The following is an 18,414-nucleotide window of genomic DNA, read 5'->3' as shown; positions in this document are numbered from 1 at the left end:
AATTTTTTTTTTCTTTTTTTTTTTTTTTTTTTTTTTTGAGATGGAGTCTGGCTCTGTCGCCCAGGCTGGAGTGCAGTGGCGCTCACGGCAAGTTCCTTCCTGGGTTCATGCCATTCTCCTGCCTCAGCCTCCTGAGTAGCTGGGACTACAGGCGCCCACCACCACACCTGGCTAATTTTTTTGTATTTTTAGTAGAGACGGGGTTTCACTGTGTTAGCCAGGATCGTCTGGATCTCCTGACCTCGTGATCTGCCTGCCCCAGCCTCCCAAAGTGCTGGGATTACAGGCGTGAGCCAACGCTCCTGGCCCACATGCACCATTTTTTTGAGTGAGCATGTTTATCACGAAATGGTCCCCCGTAGACTTAATAATTATCACATTATTATTATTATTATTATTGTTATTGTATTCATATACTCTTAACGTTCCTTTTATTGAATTTATGTGATTATAAAGACGAAGCACAAACCATGGTCCACGGGAAGTCTACTGAGGTAATGTGACTAATCCTTGTCCATGTGACATGCCAGCTATCTTGCTGTGTGTACCTATATTTTCCACTATAGACTTTAGTCAGGGACACCTACACATTTCCTGTGTACTATTTACAGTGAAAAATAGTTAACATTGAAAATTGATTTGCATTTCTTATTCTTCTTTATTCTAAAAAGACATATCTGGTTTACTGGGCAATATTTTCAGTCACTTATTTTAATCAGAATAGTTATATTTATATGCACACTTTAGAGGTGGATACCTCCTGATAGATTTTAATAATTTGTTATTTGGATTTCCCAGTTTGTACATCATCCAATTGCTTGCACAGTTTATAGTCTTTCTGCCATAGCAGCATCTAATCCTAGATGGAGACAGCTTTTCTGTTATATTGAGAGTTTTGTTGTTGATAAACATTGTCAACTATTGTAGAAAAATTTTAAGGAAACAATATACATAGTGGCAATGATTGGAGATCAATATACACAAACAAATCTTAGGGTAGAAATGCACTTTATGCTTGATAATGTGGTAAAATCACAGGAGAAATTTTAATGAATAGAATTGCAGGAGTTAAATAAAATTATTGAATATATTTTAATAATTCGATTGTAATTCTATAGAGGATTCTGATTCAAGCAAAGATCGACCTGTTTATTTTGAAATTTAAATATCTATATAATAATAAATCAATATCTGAAGAAATACTTTATGAATCATTAGACTAAGTAAATATGGAATGCAAAAGCTAAGCAACGATATATAAGTTTGTGTTTAGATATGAGTATTAATACAAATTTTAAAGTTTGGGTTTGTATATGTTTTTAATTAAAAATGCATATTCAACAAAATTTATTTATTTCTAAAACAGCTAATATGGTTTGTCTATGTGTCCCTATCCAAATCTCATCTTGAACTGTAATCTCCATAATCCGCACATGTTGAGAGGGGATCTGGTGGGGGGTGATTGGATCACGGTGGTGATTGGATCATGGCAGTGATTGGATCATGGCAGTGGTTGCCCCCATGCTGTTCTCATGATAGTGAGTTCTCACGAGATCTGATGATTTTATATTTGCTTGACAGTTTCTCCTTTACACGCTCTCTCTTGCCTGCCATCATGTAAGATGTGCTTGCTTCCCCTTCAGCTTCCACCATGATTTTAAATTTCCTGAGGCCTCCCCAGCCGTATGGAACTGCAAGTCGATTAATCTTCTTTCCTTTATAAATTACCCAGTCTGGGGTATCTCTTTACAGCAGTGTGAACTTGGACTAATACACCAGCTTTTTGATTTAACAAAATGATGTGAAAATGGTGGCTTTAGTAAGCTTGCCTTTCAAGATTTTAATAAATGCTGGATAACCTAGACATAGATTTTGGAATTAAAGTTTAAGTACATATATCTTAAGATACAAAACCAAAAACTAGTTTGCTTACGTTCCTACTCAAGGAGAAGCTACTAGACATGGAGAAAGACTAATGATATCCAAATTGATTTAGTTCCATAGAATGGGGATTTTTTTTTTTTTTTTTAGGGACACATAAAAACAAAATGACAAGAATGTATCTCAATGTCTGTAGAAAAGATAACTTTTAACATTCTGGGAATATTTACATCTTCTTATTGACCAAAGAGTACACCAAATTTGTAAATATTCAAGATTAATATCCTAACAAGCATCTCAGGTCCTACAAAATTTAACCGTGACCAGGCCAACACCTATCTATCCTGGAATCAAAGAACACACATTGAAGATATCTAAGAATCAAAAGAGTTGTCAGACACTCTGTCTGACATTGGCTTCGTTGGGAGAGAATGACTTTTTAGTATCTCATATTAGTGCACTTTCAATTTCCTCTAGTATCCTCCTTCAATTGACCTTCAATTAAAGACAAACTTATGACTTGGCTTATTATATGACATTGGCTTGGCTTCCAATCTCAGCTACTTGTAGGCTAGAGCTGTGTACATTATACATGTAATCATAGAGTCTAATACAGAAAATAAGTTATACAGGTTTATTAAATGAATATTAATAAATGTTACCACCCTTCTGCCAATAATTTCATACCAACCTCAGTCATGTAAAAACTACCCCTTTCTTCCAAGTCTACATCTCACACTACTATTCCTCTGAAATAACAATAAAAAGCAAAATCATTTTATTTAAAATCCATTGTCAAGATGCAGCAATATTGTTGAGAAAGTATCTCTTCATATATATAAGAGAGGCTATCTGACAGTGCAACAAGCATTGAATTTTGAAGCAGAGCATGGACATTTTAAGTTCTTATTATTCTACCAACTTAATTTATGGTCATGGGCACTTAACTCGAAATCTATACATCTCAGCTTTGCTTTTAAATAGAGAAAATAATGTCTGACCAACTTAATTCATCAAGATACTGTAATTCTGATTTGTGAATCATTTTAAATATAAAAATTTTAACTATTCAATTTTGTTATGTCTTTTTTCTCTTAAATGATGATTTCTCAATAAAAAAATTAAACACAATTTTCAATATATGTGTTAACTGAAGTGAACTATTTTAATTAAATAGATTTATGTACATATTCATTTATTAAGTCATAAAATGAGTAGGTACTTGCTACCTACCTCCTATGTGCCAGAGATTTCTCTGTTTACTAAGAATTCAGTCATGAACATAAGAAAAGTTGCCTGTCTCTCTTTCTCTCCTTCCCTCCCTCCCTCCCTTCCCTCCCTCCCTCCCTCTATTTACATTCAGTTGGAAAGAATAAATTGAACACATAACTAAAAAGGAAAATTTCGGATACTAATAAGTGTCACAGGGAAAATTAGTGTTTAACAGATAGTGATTTATACTTCAGTTGTTATTATAAAAGCTGTACCTTAAGAGGTAACATTTAAATTGAAATGTTAATGCCAAGAAAGAGCAAGTCTTGCTAACTTAAAATCAGTATGAAGAGCTTTTATGGCAGAGGAAATGACGGTAAGGTAGAAATGGATTTGATTATTTGAGAAACTGAAAAGATATTTAGGCTGCCTGTGCATGGATCAGAGTGGCTAGTGGGGAAAATGGTCCAGGAAAATAACAGTTAAGTAAGATCGAAGCTAGGTCACATAGACCTTAGCATCCTGGATGTTTAGGTTGACCTACATTCCTCCAAATTCATATGTGGATGTCCTAACCCCCAGCACCTCCAAATATGACTGTATTTAGAAACAGGGTTTATAAAGAGGTAATTAAGTTAAAATCAGGTAATTAGACCAGATCCTAATCCAATATGACCAGTGTCCTTATGAGAAGAGGAAATAAGGAGACACACACACACACACAAGAACACCATGTGAGCATGAAGGTGACCATCTGCAGGCCAAGAAGAGAGACCTCAGAAGAAACCAGTCCTGCTGACACTTGATCTCAGACTTCTAGCTTCATAAACTGTGAGAAAATAAATTTGTATTGTTTAAGCTTCCAAGTCTGTGGTACTTTGCTATAGCAAGCCAAGCAAACTGATACACTGGCAAAGGGGTTTGGATTTTACTCTAAGTGCGAGAGTCAATCATCTAAGGGCTTTCAGCCAGAGTGTGTCATAATCTACCTGATTTATATTCCTTTCCGAAGACTCTAGCTGCTCTGTGTATGACTCATTTTTGTAAGATAGTAGAGGAGATAGCAGAGAAACCAGAGAGAAAGCTTTTTGGAGAACATGTACATGCTCTGTGTATGTAGGAAGGGGGCTGTGTGCATATGAATTTGTAAATAGCTGTACATACATTTTAGATATGTTTGTAACCACAGCCCTCCACTGTGTATTTTACTTTGACAGATATGACTCATGATTGGCCACACACTCACAATTTTATTTTCCCTAAAAGCTTGATATTGATATTATATTTTATAGACAAACCTAGATGTTTAGCCAGTTGGCCATATTGTTGCCTTACTGATGATAAATAAGCTTTTTTGTTTTTGGTTGTTTGAGACGGAATCTCACTCTGTCACTCAGGCTGGAAGGCAGTGGCGCGATCTCTGCTCTCTGCAAGCTCCGCCTCCCACATCATTCTCCTGCCTCAGCCTCCCCAGTAGCTGGGACTACAGGCACCTACCACCAAGTCTGGCTAATTTTTTGTATTTTTAGTGGAGACGGGTTTTCACTATGTTAGCCAGGATGGTCTCCATGTCCTGACCTCGTGATCCACCCGCCTCGCCTCCCAATGTGCTAGGATTACAGGCGTGAGCCACAGTGCCCTGCCAAGCTTTTGTTACATATTGTTTTGTATTTGGTTTGGGTAAACATGTTTACTCTGTTTCAAAGAGAAAGGAACACACATTTGTGTGTGTGTGTATATATGTATTTGAGATATATATATATAGAGAGAGAGAGAGAGAGATGATGTATATCTGTATATATGATGAGTAAATATATACAATAAAAATTAAAAATCAAGCTATTAATTCATGAAGATGACACAAGTAAGATAGAAAGTTTATATACTGGAAAAGGCACAGTACTAGGAATGAGGGGACTTATCACTCAATTGCTTTATGATATAAGGAGGTAAACAACTTAATTATTAACTCTTCATATCTACAAATATATGCATTTATAGAAGCTCTTATAAATGTTGAATTGATTAAGGAAACAGAAACTTAAAGGCAAACAAAAACCATGACATAGATATTAAAATAATAGAGATATGTTAATTGTCCAGTTAACCAACATCCTAGAGATAAATAACAATTCTCCTTTTAAAATGGGATATTCCATTTTAAAGCATATTCTTTGCAGTTGATTTAATTTACAACATTATATAAAATTGGAACATCTAGTCAGTGAGCAGCATTGTTGATAGAGATGAAACATATGTTACCAGTAGCGGTTGTCTGATGAAGCTTCATTATTCAGTTCAAAAATGCTGAAGCTATAATCGTTAAGCATATGCCAAAGACAGAAAAATAGCAGCTCTAGTATGAGAATTAAGGTGGGAGAGGGAAGCATAAAAGATCTTTATAGAGGCACAAAGAGAATTGGAAATCTAATTATAATTACGTTTTATTATTAGTTATTCATGATTGTCACCACATCATTTAGTTAGAACAAATGAGTAATAGCCAGAGACACTTTACAAAGAACTCTTCATTAAGGCAAGATTTTACAGGAAGGTTGATGATTTATTCAAATGGTAGCTACGGCTCCATCTAGAAGCCAATTATAATATCAGAAATAAGACGGAAGGTCTACCATCTTATTTCTGATGTTTATCCCCATAGAAAGTGGGATCTTCAGATTTCTATTCTATTACTAGTGTAATAAAAAGGAATGTCCAGTTGGGTTAGCTAAAAGCTGGTTCTGAGATGGAGATTGATGTGCCAGATACTTATTAGAAGAGGGGAGAGGCAGAATTTAGAATAGGAAGGAGTCAGGTTGTGATGCAATTGGACAAAGCCTAGGCCAACTTTGGGAGATATTCTAGAGAGAGTGTTGTCCATTAATTTTACCAGATGGGACCAAAATGGCCAAATCTTTCTATTCTTGCCTTGCTTAGTCACTGGATGCAAGATTGCCTTAGAAAGTGTGACTTTAGGCAGGGTCAGTCTTTGCAGCTAGGACAAACTCTGAAGAAGTTAAGAGCTGAAGTTTGTCTGCTGATCACATTCCTGAGTTAGACAGCACATCCTTTCTTGAAGTTGGTCCTGGATTGGCACATCTTAATATGGACCTCTTTCCAGCACTTGTGCTACTTGGATCTACTCCATATATTTTGGGGGAGGAGCTCCTTCAGCTTCCTTGAACATCTCTTCTTGATAGAAAACTTAAAAGAGGGATGAACTTCAGGCTTTGCCAATGCAATTGGTCTTGGTACCTTAACTGAGATGCATCGTTGTCATCCTCCACTGTCCATTCTAGAGTTCACTTCCTTCAGCTCCTACTACTTTTCATCTTGGTAGTTTATCCACTGGTGTGACCTGGAAACATATCCCCCAAGTATTTGATCCCCAGATCACCATGACCTTCTTAAGCTAGGTTGCTGCACTTTTTAAATTATATTCATGGTGGGGAAAGGAAGTATTGAAAATCCCTCAAGCTGATTATGTGCACTCTTTACTACATTTATCATGCAGAATATACCACCTAATGATGAGTGTCAACTGACAATTACACCTGCAAGAAATAATGACTTTCCTTCTTGCTTGATATTCCCTGGACACAAAATGTCCAAAGTGTCCAGCAAGCAGATATTGATAACCATTCAGTGAGACTCTTTCATTTCCCCTGACCAGAGTGTGCCCTCTTGAGATCACAACCCTTAATGTTGCAAGCCCACAGTTGTAGAAACTGAAATAACAAAATCTCCTAGTAGATCATTAGGAGTGATGGTAACTCAGGTACTCTTGTTTTCATGTCCTGCTTCCCAGACCCATGTACTCTTCCTTTGAAGAAAAAGTGCAAAATGAATATTGTTCAATGCATATTATGCATAGTGGATGAGACAGGCTACTCTTACAGAATATTTCCTTAGAGCTGTGTTTCAAAAGTGTCTTCAACAGGCCTGTGGCTTCTGTGTGGTACGATGTGAGACAGAAATATAAGATCTTGTGGATGTGGGTTTCCTCTTCCACATTCTTTGATTTATGTGTACCCTCTGGTCTGATATAAAGCTGTGATCCCATATCAATAGATCAAATGCTCCATAAGCTCTCTGATATAGCTACTAGCCAATGCCCTACTGAGAAGAAAGGAAATCTACTCAGAGTATATAATATATACATAAAGTTATATATATAATTATATATATAAAGTTATATAAATATAATTATATGTATAAAGTTATATAAATATAGCTATATGTATAAAGTTTTAACCCTACCAGGATGGAAGAAAACCAATGTAATAAATTTACCACCAGCTATCCAGTAGATTTTCTCTGGAAAGAATGCAAATTTGTTTAGGGTGTGGTCATTGTTAGTGTCTATTACTGGCAAGTTGGATTATCTTTAATAATTGTGAGTTCAGAGACATATTGGGTCTCTGTCTCCCAGTTTAACCACTTCCGCTATATCCTTTTATACCAGCATTGTTGTGGCCATTAATAGAGACTACCTGGTGTCAACTACCTCAGTAGTTTCATTGAATTTTTTAGTATCTCTTCCATGGTGAAAACTCTCTGGGGGACACCAACACGAGATAGGAAGCTCTTCAAATGTCATGCTTACTTGACTATGTTGATTCACATGTCTTTACCCCAAAACCCCTTGCCCCGCATTTCCCCATATGTTTTTCTTCCAAGTCCAGGAGCTTTATATCTATTCTTGAAACTGTTCATATTATAACTTTGATTCACTGTTTTCCACAAAATTTTAAAACCAGGTATACTGCCCTAGGATTTTTTTTTTTTTTTACACATACTGACTTTCAAGCTAATTCCTGACTAGGCCATAATATAAGTGCTGTCCATGTCTTATATGCATTCATACAATGCTGACCAATCTATAAGCTAAACTTAAGCATTTTTGTACCTACTCAGGTGGTCATATGGCATTCTCCATCAACCATAGATGTGAATTCAGGAATGGATACTGGGGGACCCTTTAGTACCTGGAAAGTTGTGTTATCTTACTTTTTGTAGGAGGCACGGGTGCAATAACTTTGCATCTACTTTGGAGAGAGTGACCCAGAACACCCTGGATTAACTATTCCTAAATAGTTTTAAAACATGTCAGGCCCCTGCATCTCCACAGGGTTGATGTCCCATCCTCCGAAATGTGTGTGTCTTACCAAATCTTTTAGAATGCTAGTCATGTCGTAGTCATAAGCCACATCTCTACCAAAAATACAAAACATTAGTTGAGCATGGTGGTGCATGCCTGTGGTCCCAGCTACTCAGGAGACTGAAGTAGGAGGATCACTTGAGCCTGGGAGTTAGAAGTTGTAGTGAGCTGAGATTATGCCACTGTCTGGGCAACACAGTGAGACCCCATGTCAAAAAAAAAAAAGAAAGAAAGAAGAGTTGACGTTAGTATAAAACTAAATGAATATAGTTGTTCATTCACTGTTGCTGATCATTTTTCATTGAGCTAAAAAATTATGCATTTATTAAATTAATGTCTAAATACCATGCCCTGGTGCCATTTTAATATGATCTAGCAAAAATACCTCATTTGGTTACTTTTGTGTAGTTCACAGTTATCTTCCATGATTCATTCAATTTCTAAAGGAGTTTAACTAATGAATAAAATAGGGGAATATAGGTGCATTAGTCCATTTTTATGCTGCTGATAAAGACATACCCAAGACTGTAATTCACAAAAGAAAAAAATTTAATGGACTCACAGTTTCACGTGACTGGGAAGGCCTCACAGTCATGGTGGATGGTGAAATGAGTATCTCACACAGTAGCAGATAAGAGAAGAGAGAGAGCTTGTTCAAGGAAACTCTAGTTTTTAAAACCATCACATCTCGTGAGACTTACTCACTATCATGAGAACAGCAAGGGGAAGAACCACCCCCACGTTTCAGTTACTTCCCACCAGTTTCTACTACGACATGTGGGAATTATGGGAGTTACAATTCAAGATGAGATTTGGGTGGGGACACAGCCAAACCATATCACTAGGGGACTGAAGATTACCTCTGCTTCCTTTAGGTCTGTAAGATGACACAAGTCTTCCTATGACCTTAGAAAGAGATATGACTTTTTATATACAGATTTATATAAACTAGATATTACTCTATATATATATATACACACACACACACACCACACACACACACACACACATACACACACACTAGACCTGGAGAAAGGTTTAGTTAAAGAGGTTTTCTGTTTGCTTTTCCTACATTGATGCCTCTTATCTTTCAAGATCCAGGACAGAATATGAAGGCTGTGCAAACTGCCAACTAGGTCTATTCCAGTTCTATCTTCAGGGATTAGGGAAATGACCACAAGTTTGATTCAGGGACTAGCTTTTAGCTTAACATCAAACCTTAACAAAGATTTTGATTTATTACTTGGTTTATATGTGCTCCTACATAAAAGAAGGGCCATGATGACACTTTAGGTCTCTAAATATCAGTGACAATTGGGTACTTCTACACAACAGTTCTAACAATGTTCAGGTATTCTCCTTACCCTGGTGCAGAATTGCTCATATGAATTATTATAGAGTTCTTTGGGGAATTACTGACAGATTCATTCTCACATATAATTGACTTGGGATTGCAAAGTCTTTTCATCCTAGAGTTGCAGCCACCTCTTTAGTCAATGAATGTTGGATCTGAAAACATTCTCTGATCTGAAAACTAAGCAAGGGATTCTGAACCTATATTGGGGTGATTGCCCTCAGACTTCTGGTTGCATATTCTTGGTTTTTTCCTGTGGTGTATCTACACATTTATTTACTACTAGGGCTGCTGTGTTCTATTAATCATCTCCATCACTCTTTGTAAGCCAAGTATTCTTGGTCACTACTTCAACCCTTCAACCTCAATGTTTTTAACAATAATTATAATCCGGCTTCTGACAGTTAAGTGATCTGGCCTCTATTGTTTTGAGTTACTGTAATCTTTATTTCTATCTGACAAGGTCTATAAAATACACTGTTACAATCAGCCTTCAGAAGAAAATCATCACTAAATTATTTAGGGATACTGGTGTGCCTTGCACAATTACATGCATCATAGGCTAGGTGTAGGGTATGCCATCTGATCTTTTCCTTGGAACATAATCATCTGGTGGGTCTTCCAACCATACGTAATGTATCTATTCCAGTACACTCATTTTCCAAAGTCTTATCATTTCTCCACAACTGTTCTAGCATTCTAACGTCACTTAGATGAGGCATTGCTATTTTCATGTTTAGGGTACTCATTTGATTAGTGACTTTGTAGCATCTACTTGATCTGGGGCTAGTGACACACCAAGGCTATACGCCCTTCTCAGGGGTCATCCATTACTTTATAATTTCAGCTCCATTTCAGGAACCAGCACTTATACTAATACAAAATTCCTATATAGAGAGAGATTCTATGAACATTTATATTAATTTAAATATATAGAATACTTATACATATAAATATATGTGGTGATATATCTGTGTGTGTCATGTGTCCATACAATTATTGGTGTGTACATGTATGTGTGTATGTATATATAAACGTGCATATGTTTATATATGTTTATATATAGACATATACACACATATATACACACACAGACACACACAGAGAGAGTAAAAACTTTTCCAAAAAAAAACTTGTGCTAATTTTAACTTCGATATATTAATTTCTGAAAGTAAAATTGTAAGATATATGCCCAGCAGTGGGCATGTAATTTTGTTATTTTTCTTTGTTCTTTTTTTTAAATAAATTACTCTATTAACAAAACAGTGTTCTGTTATAACAGGAATACTGAATATTTATTTGCCTGTGAAAGTGTGAATTGAGAGCAATGAATAGAAACTATCTATTTAGTCACAAACATTTTTAAGTCAAACTTCTCTGAGGAAAAATGAAGTGCTTGGCACATAAGAAATCCATCATATAAATACAGTTTTGATACAAGTTGGAGCAGAGAAATTACTGTGCTGTTGTAAGAAAGATTACTATCCAGTAAAACTTGAATGAAATGTGAAACTACAAAGCAACAGAATATAAATATGTAAGAATATCCTTACCATATTGTTCAACATATTATGTAGGAAAAAAAGTCTCTACACCAAAAAGTAAACCATGGTTGGTGGATTTGAGGTATAGGAGCTGGAAAAGTTACAAAGTCTTAAAGGATAAAGAAGCTTTGTTAATAAGAAAAAATCTGAAGCACCCAAGTTCAGCTCTAGGTCAGGTTATTTGACAAATTTCAAGACAGCAATGACTCTCATGTTTGTAGCTAAGAATTTTAAGCCCAGCAGCCTTCACACATTAAACATACACTTTAAACACAGAAATAGAATACAAGTTTTTCTAAAACAAGTGAGTAATGAGAAATATGTGAACATGAAAATACATAGAGATTCACGGAACATTTCTTTACCAATTATAAAAAGAAAAGTATAGACAGAATTCTGTTTTACTGGTACATTTTGGCAGTCAAAACAGTTCCTGAAGATTAGACAGGTAGTCTTCTTTTCAGGTTTTCTTTGAGTTGTGCATTTCCCATAGAATCTTTTTGCCTTTCTGTTGAATTAACCTTTTTTTTTTTTTCTTTAAATGGAATTTCACTCTTGTTGCCCAGGTTGGAGTGCTATGGCGTGATCTCAGCTCACTGCACCCTCTGCCTCCTGAGTTCAAGCAATTCTCCTGCCTCAGCCTCCTGAGTAGCTGGGATTACAGACGACTGCCACAACACCTGGCTAATTATTTTTGTATTTTAAGTAGAGACCGGGTTTCATCATGTTGACCAGGCTGGTCTCGAACTCCTGACTTCAGGTGATCCACCCGCCTTGGCCTCCCAAAGTGCTTGGATTACAGGCGTGAGCCATCGCGCCTGGCCTAGCATTCTTTTCATTAATATACTTGATATCTGAATCATCTTTGTAAGGACATTTCCAGCTATCTTTGTCTCATTTTTCAATTTGCTTTTCTCAAGTCTATAATCATCCTATCAAATTCCTCTGTTGAAGGCACAGGCATTCCGTGAAGAAGGTTGTTAGAAGTTGAGTACAACTTTTCATATTTTCTCTTAGTCTTCCATATGTTTTTACATCAAGTTTCATTTGCTCGGTCAACCAATGAGCTTCAGAGGTAGGATGCTAAACTGAAACTACTTTTTCTTGCACGCCATGGTAGGTAGTGAAAGGAAGGTGACAATGGCTACTGAAAATTCACCTTAGCCCCTCCTTTACCCCAGAAGTAGTCACAGTTATAGGTGCTTGCCTATCCCATGCTCTACCCCACAGCCAAAGTGCAATTGTGGGGGCAAAAATAGGGGACAGCAGATTAATCCTCTAGCAGCATTCCATAAAATGCTTTTTCAAAAAGCAAATAAACTTGGAAGAAAGTTAAGTTAAAACATTTGGCCAAAGTGCTATTTAAAAATATGTAATACAAAATGATAAGGCAAAAAGCCAAATTGAAATTTAAAACTTATTTTGACTGTAACTACAAAATTAGAACATGTGGCTTCAGAAGGAATTATGGTAAATATAGGACAGAAAACCTGAAGTCAGAACTATCCCATAAGAGTTGGTTATATATATGTACCATGTAACATGAATAAAAACATACTGGGATTGGGATCTGTAAATCAGGCACAAAAGTAGGAAGCTCTAATTCAATGAATGATGAACTGATAATTAAATATGGTAATAGAAGAGCTTATTAATAAGGTATATTCAATGTGCTGTGAATGAAGAAATTGTAACATTATGATATATGTATATATAATGTGTGTAATTATAAAATGAGGCAAATCTATACTTGTTTGAAAAGATGCTCATATTATACCTATATAAAGAGACGTTTGTAGCAGGGCTTGGTGGTGCATGCCTATAGCCCTCTTGTTTCAGCCCGGGAGTTTGAGGCTGACGTGAGCTATGATCATGTCATGGCACTACAGCCTGGGTGACAGAGTGAGACCTCATCTCCAAAGAAAAATATTTTTAGACAGTTTTTAACAATCTTTAAAGGGCACCCATTTTTCTTCAGTTTATAATGTAAAAATGACTGTATAGACATTATTAAATTCCTAGCACCTTCTATTTTTCGATAATGGACTAAATGGTTGGTATCAATGGCTGGTATTATCGCTTATAAAAGTGTCTTGCACTTGATGGAGCATATGTTGAGAAATAAAGTTTATTATCTTTTAATTCCATTTTCCACAGACGTTTGAAATCCTCTTATAAAATATCATATTATTTATTTTATTAAATGTTAAAGTTATATATTACATACAGTGGGTTAAATAATTTAAACTATTTCTTTTGACCATTTTTTAAATGAAAAGGAAAACCTGCCGCTTTAATAATTGCATATCCTATAACATTATACAGATTTTAATTCAAATTACAATTACATTTTTCTGGTTGCTATCACTGCATAATAAACTACTCAAAATTAGTAGCACAAAATAGCAGTTTTACTCATCTCAATATTTTGTTGATCAAAAGTTTAGACATAATACAGCAGAGGAGACTTATCTTTTCTGCATAATGTTTGTGATCTCACCTGGAAAGAGTCAGTTGCAGGGATTGACTCAAATATCTGATGATGACTCCAAAGGTTTGAGTGGGGCTGGAAAAGGTGACGATGAGGAATTCAATTTCCAGATAGATGATTTGCTCTCACATCTCTCTGGGCTGACAGAACTCAGCAATTGGAGTGTGTTGACTTCCAAGTGGCTTGTTTACATCATGATGACCGGGTTTCAGGAGGAAGCCTTCTGAGAGTGATCATTCCACGAGAATCCAGGAGAAGATGCCTAGTCTTTTCTGACCTATACTTGGGGGGCAGTTGTCATAAATTCTGCCATATTTTATTACCTAAAACATCCGTAACATTGTCCAGATGAAGAGGAGAGGACACAGACTCTACCTCTCAAGGGAAGTCTGTAAAAAAATTTTGTACCATTTTTTTAAACTGCCACCTTCAGAGAGAAAATAACATGGACCAATATTTGTGATTTTTAAGAATTAATCCAGGTGAATAAAACCATAATAAGATTGGTTTATTATTGAATATTATAAGAAAATATATTATTTTCATTTGATGAATTACTTGGATATAAAGTTTTAAAAGTCCATTTTTTTTAATATCAACACAATATAATGATTTCATGACTTCAGATAGTGCTTCAAATAAATAGCTTGGCATAATATTGTGACATTACAAAAGCATAGGAGTTATCAACTTCCATCAATTCTGTATGTAAAAGATCTTATTTGCATCATAGTAAATGAATATACTTTTTATTGTATATTGTTTAGTTTTAAATACTCCTACTGATACCAGCCACTCCATAACAAAGATAAACTGAAATCCAATACCATCTCCAAAATTATATGACTAGCTTTTCTAGATCTCTGGACCCAGTCTTAAAAGGGAAAGAGACAATAGAATGAGACAGAGCTGAACTTCATGTGGAATGAGTGTTCAGCTGTAAGCAGTTGCTTGAAACTTGAAAAGAGTTCAGTAGCATGCATTAGCAAGTTTCGGTTGCTACACTGCCTTCCTACAAACACTTTCCACATGCTTACTACATACTACATAGAATGGTGGCAGTTCATGAGAAGTAGGAATAAATGTTTTCATAATATAAAATTTTACTTTCTTTGCATTTCAGAATCGTAATGTCTAAAATATTCACTCTACTGCATTTGAGACACTCTAAAATTTTCAGAGATGATCTATACCCATGGCTTAAATTTATCTAATTTTGGTGACTTATTAACCAGCTTATAAGAAAAAAAAATGTGCTTCTAAAAGAGGCTTTAAATCATTTCTATTTTCTATAGGTAAAGCAGAATTCATGTAAAGTAATGCTTTAGTAAACTTTTCTTAATGGACTATTAATTATGTGAAGATACACCCATTTATATTTGGAATTTGGAAGCAATGGGCTGAGACAATGAAAAAGTAAAATACTGTGAATAATTTTTTAAATGGATGCTTTATTGGCTGTGTGCTGGGTGTGATAAAAACCTCAGAGTGGCATCAAATGTCCTGAAAATTGACATTGATCTTACAAAAAGGTCTTTGAACCCTTAAGACTTCCACCAGTTTTTACGTTATTTTTGGCTACAGAGGTAAGAACACTTTGTTAAATCACTTATAGAACGAGCCTCCCTATCATCTAACTGAATGGGTGGAATTAGTTTCACATTTTATTCCATCACTATGTCAAAAGCTGACCCATTGGGTCTTCAATCAATATGTGTTGTAGCACTTTTTAAAAAGTAAACCTACATCTTTTCGTTGTGCCAAAAGAGTTGCTTGCTTTTGCATAATTTAGAGCTATCTAAATCGAAGTTAATTCTTGGTGATAATGCCTCCTTCTAGATTAGTAAAAGTAAATATTTTAAAGTATATGTAAATATGATTTATGCAGAACATTAAATATTTATATATGCCATATTTGTTTAAAAATCTACCACGTTGCTGTCCATGTGCTATGAATGTGCATAGATTATGTATGTAATTATCTTCAAACTGGCTCATGGAAAGTTACCAGAAATCAAAATCTAGTATTAAAATTAGGAAACGGGAAGCATAGTTCAGATTTCCAACATTATAGGTTTATTTTTTTTTAATTCGAGTAAATCAGTATTCACAGCCAAAAAGTATGATTGAATTATTAAAGTATAAACATAGTCTTGTGAAAAATAAAAACTTGTTCTAATATTTGGTTTTGTGATTTTTATGTGTTAGATGTTATTTAGCATCTTTAAAGTTTATCTTTTTATATGAAAGAGTAAAATAATGAGAAAACTGCTTTAAATTTCAGGCAAGACAGATAATAATCAATCATCAAAGAATATAAAAGGATATTGATTTGAAATAAGTATTTCTGCTATTAACAAGATATTCATAACTCAAATCATTACATTAAGACTATTCTGCACAGAAATTTATACTATATACTTTAATAACTTGAAGAAAACATTCTATTGACAATGTGGTATAGTACAAGGTAATGATGAATGAAAGAGAAAGATAAAAACAAAGCTTTAAAAAATAAAATGTAAATAAATGCTTTAAAATATGTAGAAACACACAAGATTGGTTATTAAGGTTGCCTCGTTTTTTTGTTTTACTATTTCCTGTGATACATTTTTTCTACTTGATATCATAAGTTATTACATGTATATATCATACTGTTACACTTCAAATAATCTACTGACTTGTGATATAAATACAATGTTTTCTTATAAATTTATTTTTTGCTTGTCGCAGAATGTCTTTTATGTTCATATATTTGATTTGTGTGTGTGTCTATATACATGCCAGTTTATTTTTTAATGTTTTTAAAATCATTATGGATATAAAATTGTTGTATATATTTATGAGGCACAAGCCTGCTTGTTTTGATATAGGCATGAAATGTGTAATGATCAGTTTATGTGTTCTCAATATATTTTATTCACATTAGTTTTTGTTTCTTCCAGCAGTTGGAGTATAAAGAACTGCCTGTTCTGCTTTTGTTTGTTCGAGTTTTTCCTTTGTTCATTCATTTAGTAAATGTTCATCTGTGTGGTGGCTATCCATTAAATGCTTGGAGATGTGCAGAACCATTTAATAAGTTTCCAGTTCTCATTCTGTGGATTAGAGGAGAATTTCTCTGATCAGCAGACGCTCATTTTCACTCACAACCTCAAAAGTGGAAAGGACTAAATATATATGGTATTTCTATTTCTAATTTTTTGAGGAATCTCCATGCTGTTTTCTATGGTTATTGCACCATTTTGCATTCCCAACAGCAGCATACAAGGTTCCATTTTCTCCACATCCTTGCTAACATTTGTTAAGTCTCTCTGTCTCTCTCTCTCTCTCTCTCTCACTGTGTGTGTGTGTGTGTCTGATAACAGCAATCTTAGTAGGTGTGAGTCACTCATTATAGTTTTTATTTGCATTTATGCGATAATGAATGATGTTGAGCACCTATTCATCTATTCATATACCTGTTGGCCATTTGTGTGTTTTCTTTGGAGAATGTCTGTTCACATTTTAAAATTGATATATTATTATTACCTTACTATTAAGTTGTATGAGTTCCTTATATATTTTGGACATTAATCCCTTAGAAGACATATGTGCAAATAATTTATTCCACTCCACAGGTGGCTTTTTCACTTTGTTGATTGCTTCCCTTGCTGTGCAGGCTTTTTATTCTGATGTGGTTCAACATCTATTTTTGCTCTTCTTGATGTTATATCCAAAAAATCTTTGCTAAGACCCAAAATAAGATTGTTTCCCTATGTCTTTTTTCCTATAAAAGTTTTGCCACTTCAGGTTTTTTGTTTAAGCCTTTAATCTATTTTGAGTTGATTTTTGCTTATGGTATAAGGTAAAGATACAATTTTATTATTTTGTATGTGAATATCCAGCTTTCCTGACACTATTTGTTGAAGAAGCTATCCTTTTCCCTTTGTGTGTTCTTGGCACCCTAGTCAGTTTTTCTTTATTGTATACACGTGGATTTATTTCTGGGCTCTCTATTCTCTCCCACTGGTCTATATGTCTATATTGATGGATATATAAATATGATTTAGGTTTACATTAAATATTCATACATGCTATATATTGCTTAAATATATTATGCTGATATCAATATGCTATGGCTGTGCATTAATTATATATTATGTAATTATCTTAATAACCAGCCTATCGAAAATTACCAAAAATTAAAACCCTGAATTACAATTCAGGAAAAGAAAGCATTGTGCAGAATTCCGAAGCATGGTACAGAAATATTTGCATTTCTCTAATGATCAGTGATGTTGAGCTTTTAAAAATATATTTCATGGTTGCATAAATGTCTTCTTTTGAGAAGTGTCTGTTCATATTCTTTGCCCAGTTTTTGATGGGATTGTTTGTTTACTTAGTTGTAAATTTGTTTAAGCTCCTTGTACATTCTGGATATTAGACCTTTGTCAGATGGGTAGATCATAAAATTTTTCTCCCATTCTGTAGGTTGCCTGTTTACTAATGCTGGATTCTTTTCCTGTGCAGAAGCTTTTTAGTTTAATTAGATCCCATTTGTCAATTTTGGCTTTTGTTGCAATTGCTTTTAGCATTTTCATCAATGAAGTCTTTGCCCATGCCTATATCCTGAATGGTATTGCCTTGGTTTTCTTCTAAGGTTTTCATGGTTTTGTGTTTTACATTTAGGTCTTAAATCCACCTTGAGTTAATTTTTGTATAAGGTGCAATGAAGGGGTCCAGTTTCAGTTTTCTGTATGTGGTTAGTCCGTTTTCCCAGCACTGGTTATTG

The sequence above is a fragment of the Piliocolobus tephrosceles genome, chromosome 2 (genome assembly GCF_002776525.5).
Source record: "Piliocolobus tephrosceles isolate RC106 chromosome 2, ASM277652v3, whole genome shotgun sequence".
In the NCBI taxonomy this organism is placed as follows: Eukaryota; Metazoa; Chordata; class Mammalia; order Primates; family Cercopithecidae; genus Piliocolobus; species Piliocolobus tephrosceles.
Note: the sequence above shows the minus strand (reverse complement) of the source record.